This window comes from Panulirus ornatus, chromosome 57, assembly GCF_036320965.1.
Source record: "Panulirus ornatus isolate Po-2019 chromosome 57, ASM3632096v1, whole genome shotgun sequence".
NCBI lineage: Eukaryota > Metazoa > Arthropoda > Malacostraca > Decapoda > Palinuridae > Panulirus > Panulirus ornatus.
The window spans coordinates 19,526,513-19,539,443 of record NC_092280.1 but is presented as its reverse complement, the minus strand read 5'-3'; the positions used below and the strand labels follow the sequence as shown (position 1 = coordinate 19,539,443).

At 48.2% G+C, this 12,931-nt stretch overlaps 1 protein-coding gene across 1 annotated transcript in view; it reads right to left on the bottom strand.

Annotated features, from left to right (window-relative positions):
• LOC139766224 (SIN3-HDAC complex-associated factor) overlaps positions 1–12,931 on the bottom strand; it is a 176,245-nt gene that overhangs the window by 63,570 nt on the left and 99,744 nt on the right. The window contains exon 2 of the mRNA XM_071694544.1: positions 9,687–9,752. The gene's annotated coding sequence lies outside the window, so the exon portion shown is untranslated. The remainder of the gene's footprint in view (positions 1–9,686; positions 9,753–12,931) is intronic.

The following is a 12,931-nucleotide window of genomic DNA, read 5'->3' as shown; positions in this document are numbered from 1 at the left end:
ATCACAGCTAATGAAAACGATTATCCCATAAATGGGTCGTCCATACAACAGGCCCCTGTATGTATGTAGCCTTGTGGCACGTTGCACCAGCAAGTCAACACACTAGCGCCGACCGTGTGTGTAGCCTAGTGACACATGGTGCAACGCGAGCATATAAACAAAACATAGGCTAGGGTTTTTCCCAGATGTCGAGTTCTCTTTATCTCTTCGAGAATCTTTCGTGTACACAAGCAAGACGCACGACGCGCTCATACAGTTTCGACACCATCTGGATAACGGTTAACCCAGAGGCCTCTTTTCCCTGCAGTGAACGCGCCAGCTTAGTAAAACTGCAGCATAATAAGAGGCAGCAATAACATGGGCATTATGAGAGCGCTTGAACCTACCAAGAGGGTATATGAAGAACGCAATCTTACGGAAACGTCCGTACGTATAATCTCTACGCATTAGCAACACATGAAGCGTGTTCAACCACTTGAGCACGACGGTACGACTCCTGAGCACGACGGTACAAGGAACTGTAGAGTGTTTATGAAGTATACTACCAGCACGTTCGTGAGCAGTGGGTGCCGCTCTGGATCCGTAGCGTCGTACTCAACAGCAGTCAGTACTCATGGGTCGTGCCGTCGTGCTCGACGGCAGTACTCAAGGGTAGTACCGTCGTACACAAGGGGGTCACGAAAAACTTGGGTCGTACCTTCGTACACAAGGGGCTCACGAAAAAAAAAAAGCCAGTGGACTCGGCAAGGCACAGCCGAGGAATCGGTCGGGGCGGCAGGGTTTTAAAATACCTCTAGGTCAGCCGGTCCACAGCGCTCCACCTCATCTGGGCCTCAGTCACAGCCACAAATTCCGCAGCAACTCAAGTCCCCATCCCAGCCTACAGGCATAAACACGCCTTACAACAACCCCTCAACACCCTCCCAGATGATGCGCGAGTAAAACCCAGAGGCCACATTATTCTAGGGAGAATTAATCCTAAAAATACCCAAAAATGCGGTTCAGCTCATCATACTGTCTATCAAATATGACTCGTTTTAAAAGACCCATGTCGTCTTCAGGTCAAGCTTGGAAAGTCTTGACATATGACGTCGTTCTTCGATGAAGATTATAAGCGGCATGAAAAACCAATGTGTCGTAACTCAGGCCTGCTGATCATGATAATCACTGCTTGCGTTAAAACCATAGCGGGCAAAAGCGAAAAAAAGATCTCTTTTAATTTTCCACTTTCTGTCCCTACTACACGACATAATCACTCTCTCTCTCTCTCTCTCTCTCTCTCTCTCTCTCTCTCTCTCTCTCTCTCTCTCTCTCTCAGGCCCAGGGGTCGTTCCGTCGTGCTTTGAAGGTTCTATCGTTCACGTTCAAGGACGGTACCGTCGTGCTCAACGGGGCTTAACCTGGAGTGTGGTATGAAGCTTTACAGTGTGTGAGCATTCAAGCTCAAGTGTGATCCTGCAGGATAGGAGGGTTCAGATATGTATAAACTTATGAGTGATCCTGCAGGAGAGGAGGGTTCATATCTCTACAAACCTAGCATATGAGTGATCCTACAGGCGTAAGAGGGTTCACATCTCTACAAACCTAGCCTATGAGTGATCCTGCAGAGCAACATGGCTCAGATATGTACAAACCCAGTTTATGAGTGGTCCAGCATGGGAAGAGGGATGCTCTCCTTGACACACGCTGCTCTCTGTCATCACCCGTCCACAACAAGGATGCATACTACGACTACCACCACCACAAGTGGAGTGCACGGTGAATGTGGCGGTGGTGGTCAGTTCGAGTAATGGATGACGAGCGTTAAAGTCATACACGCAGTCTAGCTAAACGGGAATGCATCGTACGTCTAGCGTTGTGATCAGAGCTTACTCTTAGCTGTGGTAATTCTTGTTGTCTTGAGAAGTGGAATTGTGACTCCTGCACGAAGAATAAGATTCCAGTAACGGTTAATTAATGATGAACCGTTAGTTTTCAGTACAAGTAACAATCAAATTTTTGCCACTTATAAAATAGTACGGCCTGCCAAACTGGTCATAAAAGAATGCCATAAGACAAAGAGATTCTAGAAGAATACGTGGCTGGATGCCTGGTATGAAACCAACAGCAGAGCCAAGAACTGAGTCACCGTCATCACAGGAGAATAAATTCATCGTAAGAACACAGCAACGATCGAGAGAGAGATGTGATCTCTCTAGAGACCCCACAGACGGACCTCAAAGCCCTTTATCTAGCCTAGCAATAGGCAGATATAACAACACGGGTCGGCTTCAACAAATGCCCTGACCTGGTATCAATTAACATGGGTGCTTCAAGGTGTGAACACAGCAGGAGCGACTGCGTCTTACAGCCTTGTTCCACCGCAATTAACAACATTCCTGCCCCGCTCCTGATGAACGATCAGGAGCTTTAGTCCCGACTGATAACTGTAAGGTCGCATCTTCTAACACCAGGTCAAAACTGCTGGTGCCCACAACTGGCCCTTCGTCATTACGGTTTCCTTACGTCTATCGTGGCTGTTAACACGTCTATCATGGCAGTTAAATGACAATTACAAGCAGCCCAAGTATTACTGTATACCTAAGTCCTAGTTATGAAGAATTTCATCAAATTAAATCTTAAAAGAGAAAGGGGGCAAGTCTCATCATACCCATGGTTCCAAGTTTCGAACTCAAAAGTTCCGTAATTCATTGTAAGGTCGTGATTTCGTATTCCTCCGGGCGTCGAGTCTAAGGGTCGTTGCATAGTAGCAAAGGGCTGAAGCGTCGTGCTCAAGGGTCGCAGGGTCACACACATGACGTCGTGCTCAAGAGTCGTAGGGTCACACTCAAGGCGTCGTGCTCGAGGGTCGCAGGGTCACGTGAACTCAGGACGCCGTGCTCAAGGGCCGTAGGGTCACACTCATGGCATCGTGGTCAAGGGTCGTAGGGTCACACTCATGGCATCGCGGTCAAGGGTCGAAGGGTCACACTCATGGCATCGTGGTCAAGGGTCGCGGGGTCACACACATGGCATCGTGGTCAAGGGTCGTAGGGTCACAGTCATGGCATCGTACTTATGGGGTCGCGGGGCCACATTCATGGCGTTGTGCTGAAGGGTTTTAGCATTAAGTTTAGTACAGGATAATACCATTATGTTCCGAGGGAAAGTCGTGTCGTATTCGTCATGGTGTCACGCCCGAGAGTCAGAGGGAGGGTCGAGCTCCAAGGATTAACCCAGCAGCAAATACCAAGGACTGGGACAGGACAAGCGGGGGAACCCCGGACAATTTGACAATCCCGATGACGCAGCTCTCACGGCCTGACCATACTGCGCACTGGCAACGTCCTCCCCTCCTCGTTGCTAACTAGTGTTTACACAAACTAACCCCTGCCTGCCATGTGCCTTACCTGGCCCTATCGTCCAGCTAACGGTATCAAGCAACGAATGGGCCTGAAGTTCCTAAATCTATATACGAAACGCGAACCACAACACCACCACAAGGAAGGCACACACCAGTTCGTTTGCTCTACGTTTCTGTCGATATTCGGTACCTCACAATATATCCCCATCCATGCATTTCTTTAGCTTCCATTTGGGAGCACACTCGTGTCGAGTCACAAATCAACAAGAAACAGTGACGAGGAAACACCACTGTAACTATAATAAAAAAAAATAAGCAAAATCACCTAGAAACAGTGACGAGGAAACACTCCTGTAATAATAATAATAATAAAAAATAAGCAGAATACAAACGTGGCCCAGTGTTGAGGTGTGCACTGCGGCGCAATTCTGGAAACGGTTGACCACCGGGAATCATCGAGGTAGTGAAGCTGGTGAATGGCAGTCACGGAAAAAAAAAAAAAAAGGTTCCCCCTACGTTGCATGGAGGGTTAAGGGCGGTGAAGACACAACATCCCCCCATTTATAGGGTCATGAGGATCAGTCATGAAATCTTGCCCCCCCCCTCGTGCCAGGGTAGTGGTGTGTGTGTGTGTGTGTGTGTGTGGGTGAGCGTCATGAGTGCCGCCTGGTGCCAGCTGAGGCGTACCACAGGGATAATGGTCACCATGCACGTCATCACACCACGATGACGCAACGCCTCACTTGGCCCGCCGCCAGCCTTCGCTGTCAAATCCTAACCACCTCCGTTTTCTGTTTCCCCCATCACACACTATGGTGGCGTCCAAGGATATACATATGAAAAAATAAATAAATAAACAAATATTACCTTGGTACCATAACGGCACAGCTGGTTCATTCGATGACCCAAACTTCGATCCGACCCCCCAAGAAGGGTCAGGTCAAAGTTCAGGTCATCATACCTGAAGGTCGTAACCCCCTCCCTCCCTCTTGCCCAACAGGGTTCATACCGAACACGTCTGGCCGCAGGGTACGGCAAATTACCTTTGGCGATCCTTTTCTCTTCTGATCAACACGAGACCATGTCACACACTGCCAAATGACCACTTCGCAGCAGGATACATTAACGCGAGGGCCCACTGCACGTGTACTTCGCATCTCAACTCTTCGATTCCATTAATTTTCGAGAGAACGCCGAACTTTCGTGTGGTGGTGTGGAAACTCCCACATAATATGAGGTTTCACCATCGACATCAGCTGATTCACGATCTATAAATTTTCCCCAGGGAGTGATCAACAGCCAGAAACATCGTACCCCAAAAGTCGAGCGACTGTCTAGATCAAGGGGCGATTGCCGTCTCGCTCACGGGTCGTAACCGTTTTCCCTGAAGGTCGCTACGTCGTTCTCAATGGTCGTCCTTCGTGCTCAAATGGTTAATAACATGATATACTTGCAGTGGGAAGTAATTTCTATGATGTAAATCTGAGAAGTAAAAAAAAGATACCATGAGGAATCTTTGCTTGCATAGATTTTTTTTTTATTGTCTTCATTATCCAGCAACACACGAGCAACCACGATCTGCCCGTTGTCATAACAACCATTGCCCAAATCATAGCTGTTAAGTTGCTCAGGTTATTCGACCATAAAAAAAATCTGTGGTAATTTCATCTAATTCACTATCACCAAGAAGTCCGGTTTGTGATAGAAAAAAACATTAATATGCATGGCTTTATTTTTTTGTATCTTTATAATCTCTGTGATAGCGTGGGTGAAAAGTAAGCAAACACTTAATCATCAGCGAAACAGATAGGCCTTATCAGAGAGATCCGTAAGTGGAGGTTGCCAATCAGCGGGCTAGCATTTACAGCCAGTTCCGTAATACTGATACGATGCGTAGTGAGGCACAGTCGGGCTACCCACCACCCGCTGGCTTCAATACACAAACCTGAGCCAGTGGGGTTGTTCACAGGGAACAACTTCCCCCTTGTGTCCACTTGGACTTCACTCGCCATCATGACGGCAGTTACCAAATGCAACTCTTGGCGAATAATTATATGAAGTTCATACTGTTCGCTGAACGTATTCATCGTTACCACATGGTTTGTATTTACATATAAAAAAAAAATCTACTGTTGCTGTTAGCAAAGATCATATATTCCCGGAAATAAAATGATGGCACGTCACATTTCAGGGAAAGGGACTGTGTGTGTGTGTGCGTGTGTGTGGGCGCGTGTGTGGGTCTTTCCTAGAGTGCAAGGTAACCCAATGAAGACAAGGGTCGTACTGTCGTGTTCACGGTTCCTACCGCCGTGCTCATGGGCCATACCAAGGAACTTATGGGTGAGAACGTCGTACTCAAGGGGTTAACATGGCTGCCTCCCCTCCCTAGTCGGAGGTATATTCTGGGAAGCGTCAGCGAGCTGGTCCGGGCGTCCCGTCTCCGGCGGCCATGACGTCACCCCCCCCCTCCTTCTCCCTAACACCAACGCATACTTCCCCGAACGAACACTCGACCTTTGTCTTCCCGTATCACCGAAACAGTCTTCGCTTATCTCTTTAGATGGTCAACAGATATTACGAACTGCGTTATTTAACGCGAAGACAGAATTTCGTAACACCTGATAGAAGTAAACAGAGCGGCAGTCTTAGTGTACATGTCGCGCGCGGGCCTCAAGGTTAGCCAGCCAGATGTAGCCAAAGAGAATACGCGACAAACTCGGCGCTCACGATCGCGTGGCTTGGTAAATCTGTTGGTGGGCGTGGGCTGAGGAGCGGGCGGAGGGGCACGGGCAAGGCGCAGCTACCAAGAAGGCGTGTGAAAACCATGGACAAGAGGAAAATGTACCCTTGCTGAGGGAGTCGTGCTCTGAGCGTCAGTCGGTAAGTTAACCTGGTGAAAACAAGCCAGCCTGAGCCGGTGAAGAGGACAGATGATACTGATGTGAGGGTACGCCAGCCTGGTGGCATGAGGCAGTAGCAGGTGCTGGGTGGGCAGGACCGGGAGGCACGCGCTCGAAATATGTGACAAACACTGGCGGGGAAAATGGGGAGGTGGGGATGGGAGACAACAATGGAAGTACATACGATGATCTCTCGAGTCTGCTCAGAAAAAGGGCAACAGTACATCAGAGCTTACTTTCGACTTTTTTTTTTTTCTACGACGAGATTTTGCTTAGAGAGAGAGAGAGAGAGAGAGAGAGAGAGAGAGAGAGAGAGAGAGAGAGAGAGAGAGAGAGAGAGAGAGAGAGAGAGAGGAGTTGGTATGGATGCGTGCATCAAGAGGCAACAAAGAGGGAAGCATGGGGAGGAAGGAGGGAGAGGATGGATGAGTTGGGTTGCGGGCCATGTGGTGACCAGTCCGTCCGGCCTGCACGCCTCTCGCTCCGCTCATGCTTCTCCATGACCACTCGGGCCATGTGCCCACCACCCACCATCACGACTCACATTCTTCACAAGTTCTCGTGAATTTCATGGATCGCCGAGGCCTCGCACATTGTACGAGTTCATACAACAAGTTACTCTCTCCGACTTCAATGAAGGAAAAGAAGACATCGCATAACTCCAACCCCAGTAAGCTTCAAAACAGCAAGGAACTGGAGCTGGTCTGAGGTATCTGCGCTCAACAGATGTCATACCTGACCATTCCTGCTAAAGAAGACGTTGGTACAGAACAGCGTCTTTAAGGATGTATTGCGGAATCGAGGCCTTCACACCCAAGGTCGTACCGTCGTGCTCAAGGGCCGTATCGTTCTGCTTAATGGCCAACCGATCCGTCGTGATCGAGGGTCGTACCGCCGATGCTCAAGGGCCGTACCGTTGTGTTCATGGGTCACAGTCACACTCAAGAGTGGTACTATCAGTTCTCAAAGGCCGTACCGTCATGCTCAGGGGGCGTACCGTCATGCTCAGGGCCCGTGCCATTGTTGGTTTAAGTGTCAGCGTAACCTGGAGCAGGGTAGGGACCAGGCTGCCGCTGGGCGGCCAGCTGGCGCGTGTCCACCATCTGGCGCAGCTGACTACCTGCTGTATCCGCCGTCTACCACACGTCTGCCCCGCCCTGCTCAGACCAACCCAACAACCCAACCACCGGCCGGCTGGCCTGCAGTATGCCTCCACATGCCCCTTCCCACACGCTCAGCATTAATCATCCCACCCGGGGGCAATAATTGTGACGGCACGAAATCATAACGTGCATGCTACTGCCTTGCCACCTCAGGGCTGCGCACAACGGCACGAATGGCTACTCCATAACGTGCATGCTACTGCCTTGCCACCTCAGGGCTGCGCACAACGGCACGAAAGGCTACGCCATAACGTGCATGCTACTGCCTTGCCACCTCAGGGCTGCGTACAACGGCACGAATGGCTACGCCATAACGTGCACGCTACTGCCTTACCACCTCAGGGCTGCGTACAACGGCACGAAAGGCTACGCCATAACGTGCATGCTACTGCCTTGCCATCTCAGGGCTGCGCACAACGGCACGAATGGCTACGCCATAACGTGCACGCTACTGCCTTACCACCTCAGGGCTGCGTACAACGCCAATCAGGTTTAACATCATCATCTGGCTGGCAGGACCCGCGGGCAGGATGGCGTGACCTCTGACCTGATCCTCGAGAGGCCAGGCCATCACACTCGATGATCATGTCATGAGTTCGAGGAGTAAAACCATAATTTACCTCTGTGTGGATGGACGTCAGTGTGGCTACAACGACGGATAATTATGAACATAACAATTCAGCAACGATGTTCTTCTTCCCGACAACTTAAACATATTTGTCAAAAACAAAATACAAAGTGAACATACATCCACAAAATGATCATGGCACTCTAATGATAAAGACTATGTTACGTTATGGGGGGAACTAATTCAACTTAATATATAAACGGTAAACTAAAAAGTCCGATAAACAATGGGGTTACTTCATCCTCTTATTGGAGACTAATGAAATAAGGTGGCACGTACGAGCTGACAGAAACAATGTGGGGAAAAAAGAAGACTGAAAGGAATGGATGAAGGTGTGAGCAGGTTAGTAATACTGCCTCGGTAGGACATGGTGGATCTGGTAACCTTGACCGACGCCAGCCAGTATGTGTACTCCAACCAGTCAGTATGTACACCACTACAGTACACACACACACTCTCTCGCGCGCCAGCTCACGTGCTGCCAGCTGGAACATAAATACTCAACCACACCCGCTGCCAATTCTTGTACAACATGCAAGATACGAGAAAGTATGCAGTGAGCTCGAGAGATTTCGCCCAGGCACGCTATCAAGTGTGTGTGTGTGTGTGTGTGTGTGTGTGTGTGTGTGTGTGTGTGTGTGTGTGTGTGTGTGTGCCACATTCATATTACGATGAATTCAGCAGTGTGAATCATCGTGTATACCGTACGGGTTGTACTTCTTCCTACGTCCGTTAACATAACTGTAAGGCTGCTGCCTGTAAAGGGATGAAGAACACGGCGTAACTTGTGACACTGGTCGCCCTGATCGTATATATGTTTCTCAAGAGTACTGGTAACGCAATATATATATATATATATATATATATATATATATATATATATATATATATATATATATATATATATATATATATATATATTTTGTATTGGTAACACGATATGTATATATGATTCCTTATCTATTGGTAACGCGATATGTAAATATGATTCCTTTTGTATTGGTAACACATGTATATATCTAACTCCTTTTAATCATATTCTTCAAAAGGAAAACATCATACCGGTTTTGACGTCTCCATCACTCTGAACTGACTCCAAATTTCAACCCCCCTTTTAGTTGCGATGATACCATCTCCTGAGCACGACGACACGAGCTTAAGGTATAATAGCCTGGCCTTTGATGTGACGAATTAACGGGCCTGGTCAAAGGTCAGGCCATCATACCATAACTGCTGTGGCTTGAGGGGGGGTTAAAACGAGGATGGCAGAAATTGTACGTGGCGCAGGTCGGACACGAAAGCAATCTAGGCCAGGAAGTGTGCCTACGATGCATGACTGGGTGCTTCCCAGGCATACCAAAACAAACAGACGTCAGCGAATGGCAACTCTCCGGTCAGTGAGAGAGAGAGAGAGAGAGAGAGAGAGAGAGAGAGAGAGAGAGAGAGAGAGAGATAACAAAGGCTTAACGACAGCTTCATCGTTTATTTCGGTAACAAAGAGTCGCAATTACCATTCCAGCTTTATCAGAACCGAAACTTCTGGTTTACAACATGCAGATAACAGAAGTGCTGTGAGATAAGGTGGGTAAGGAGGACCAAGACCCGGGAGGCCTTAAATACAGATCGAAACACACAACAGAGTTCTTACGTACCTGGCAAGCGTTCTTAATTCCTTTCTGTCTTCGAATCCTATGCCCACTCCACCACCCGTCCTGCTGGGGATAAAATAAGGGGGAACTGTCAATACTAAAATGCTATTGGCTATAAAGAGTAAACAGACTTACATGCATCATAAACAATCAATTGAAATCAGATACGACGGAAATCTAAATGATCCACTCGCAACACTGACGACGTAACATAAATACACACGTGTTCATCTTGCGGGGAACTTGTGAGGAGAGTCTGGGTGGCCTAGTTTCCCAAAGGTACTCTGTGTGGGGTCCAAAAAGTGCGACCTGTTGGGTTCGAAGAGACTTGAGGGTGAGGACGGAGAGAGCAAGACTGGAAACTGAGAGGAGGGAGAGAGGAGAGGGGAGGGAGTCGAAGTGTGGCATGGAGGACGTGCATACCCGCAATAACTCAAAGAGACGGCAGGGAAACTGATAAACTTGCAATACGACAAGACTTTGGGTGGCAGGGTCCATAAAGAGCGAGGGAAGGAGAGCGGAGAGGAGGAGGAGGCGGCGGCGGCCGGCGCGGCGACGCCGCCAGCAGCGGATACAAGAGGACAGAGGAGTTCGTAGAGAGTGGCGGGATTATATATCCCGAGAGCGACACGTGGCGGGCCTGGCCGGCTGCCCTTAACCATGCCCGTCAATAACGCCCGAGAGCAAGTCTTAATAATCTACCGAGAAGCCGACACACAGCACAGGAGGCAGGAGTGGCTGGCTCCAAGTTTCAGACGACCGCGCCGGTGCTGGCAACAAGACCGGAGCGCGTCCTGCAGCACGGGACGCGTGTGCCGGCTAGAGAGAAAGAGAGAGGACTTGGGTACGCTCTTCCCTCCATCACGACTCCTCTCTTTCCAGACCCGTTCCTTCACGTGTCTAGACATTTCTCAGACATCAAAATCTATTCATCGTGACTGCAATTTAAGAACTTCTAACCTTTCCTCTTTATCCTCTAAGTCCATGGGTCGTGTGGTTTACATTACTGTCGTTTACGAAGTTTTAGAAAGCTAATGTGTAATCTATGTTCGAGACGTCCTTGGCAGATGACACATCTCAACCAGATGTGTCGGAGGTAAACGAGTACTTATGGCGGGAAAAAACACTTGTCCTTTACTAGGCTCTCCAGCACGAGTACCCATCCACCTGGCCATCATCAATCAATTGAATCGTACCGAACACACGGCTTGAGGTCTGCATGGGATGAAGGGTGCGAGCGTCCACCAAGGTATGGGAGACGTACTGACAACCACCATCTAAAGAGGAGGAGAAGCAGACCGCCAAATCAACAGGGACAAATGTGGTGCGTCAGGTGCACTACGTCATTAGGCCGCTCATGCAGACAACGCTTTTCCAGGAAAGGCCACAAAGGCTTTAGATTGGCATTATACAAAATAACCACCTGGGTGGGTGGTGGCTTAAACGTGGTATGGGGGTCTACCACCTAATCCCGGCGTCAGGTCGAGATGGACATGGGAGACCTGATCCTTCCAGAAGGGGTTAGGTCAGAGGCCAAGCCTCCATTTCCTGGGGACATACCAACGTACTCAAGAGAGATTAAGTTAGCCCGCGGTTAAGGTTTGGTTGGGCTACGTTGACAAGGGTTATTTCAGGAGAGGTGCGGTCAAACCAGATTTCCTGTCATGCCCTGACACTGGTTAGCATATCATAGCCGTTCGACGACCGAGACCACTTGCAACTATGGATTTGCAAATGAATGGTGAAAGACGTAAAAAAAAAAAATATATATATATAAATATGATAAAGATTCACTCATACGATGAGCACAGAAAGTATTGACTTCTGAGGCAAATACAATGGAAAATATTTCTATTCAAATACGGAGGCGAGACACTATGTCTGCCCCTGGTACACTGGGAGGGAGAGAGGTCTCATGCTGACAAATGTGGGTTGATAGGACTTGTGTTTCTTCAAGTTATACGAGAAGGCGACCGTCACTTCATGCAGGAGTTGGAAGAGGTTAAATGACTCTGGGCTCCGTAGGCAGGGAGCAGGGAGGGAGGGAGCCTAAGAAAGGTCAGGGAAGCATACAGCAGGCAGGCAGGCAGCAAGGAGGGTTGGGTAGGTACACAGCAGGTAAGTTGCAGGAAGGGTTGGGAAGGTATGCAGCAGGTCGGTAATAGGGAGGGTTGGGTAGGCACGCAGCAGGTAGGTAGGTAGTAGGGAGGGTTGGGTAGGCACGCAGCAGGTAGGTAGGTAGTAGGGAGGGCTGGGTAGGCATGCAGCAGGTAGGTAGTAGAGAGTAAGCGGAGGAGGAGGAGGGTCATGCGGGAGCCCCATGGACCCAGTGGGGAGGTGAGCCCAGCTGGCACGGATCAATAGTAGGAGAGGCCCCATCCAGGGTTCACCCACACACACAATCACTACTCAATCCCACTTTCTTCAATCATTCTTCATACGAAGTCATAAACGCCATGACACAAGACATAATAAGTTCCCTCGTTATGAACAATGAAAAAACTTTTACATGTTCTGATAATCCACATTCCTTAAAACTGCGAACATAAAACATCGTAAAATGTAGTATTAATCAATCGCCCTCCAACACTGTCATAAGAGAAAACGAAGACTATCCTGGCTATGGATAAAGAAATCAAATATATATATATATATACCACAGTAATCAGAAGCAGGCGAGAAAAAAAAAACCCCAAAGAGCTAAATACCCTTAGCCCTTGACTCACACACTGGTAATAATAATAATACATAAGTACATATGTACCAAATTATATAATACAAGATAAAATCCCATAGATTTATTATGATCCAACTGTGAACGTCCCATGGCAAATTCTATGGTATGTACAGAGGGGCACTAAGAGAACGTTAAAAAGCAATAATAACTCATTGTCACAAAACGTACGAGTTGGGGGTTGGGTGTCGTACAGAAATGCCAGAAACTTCAACGAAAGTGAACATCTACATAACGGGAGTGATTCTCCCGGTGCAAGGCTATACATACAAAGTCAGTCCACAATATACACTCGATGACCTCACGATCTTCCATGGTGTATGCTGCTCTGCTTGGCCGGCCCGTCTACAAACATGCTTGCTATTTTCTCAACTAAAAGTACTACACCAGACACCACAGTGGCAATAATAATAATAATAATAATAATAGTAATAATAATAATGTCAAATCACCGAAAATGATTACACAATGTAAAAATAAAGGTAACAATCGATACATAAATCTAAACCAACTG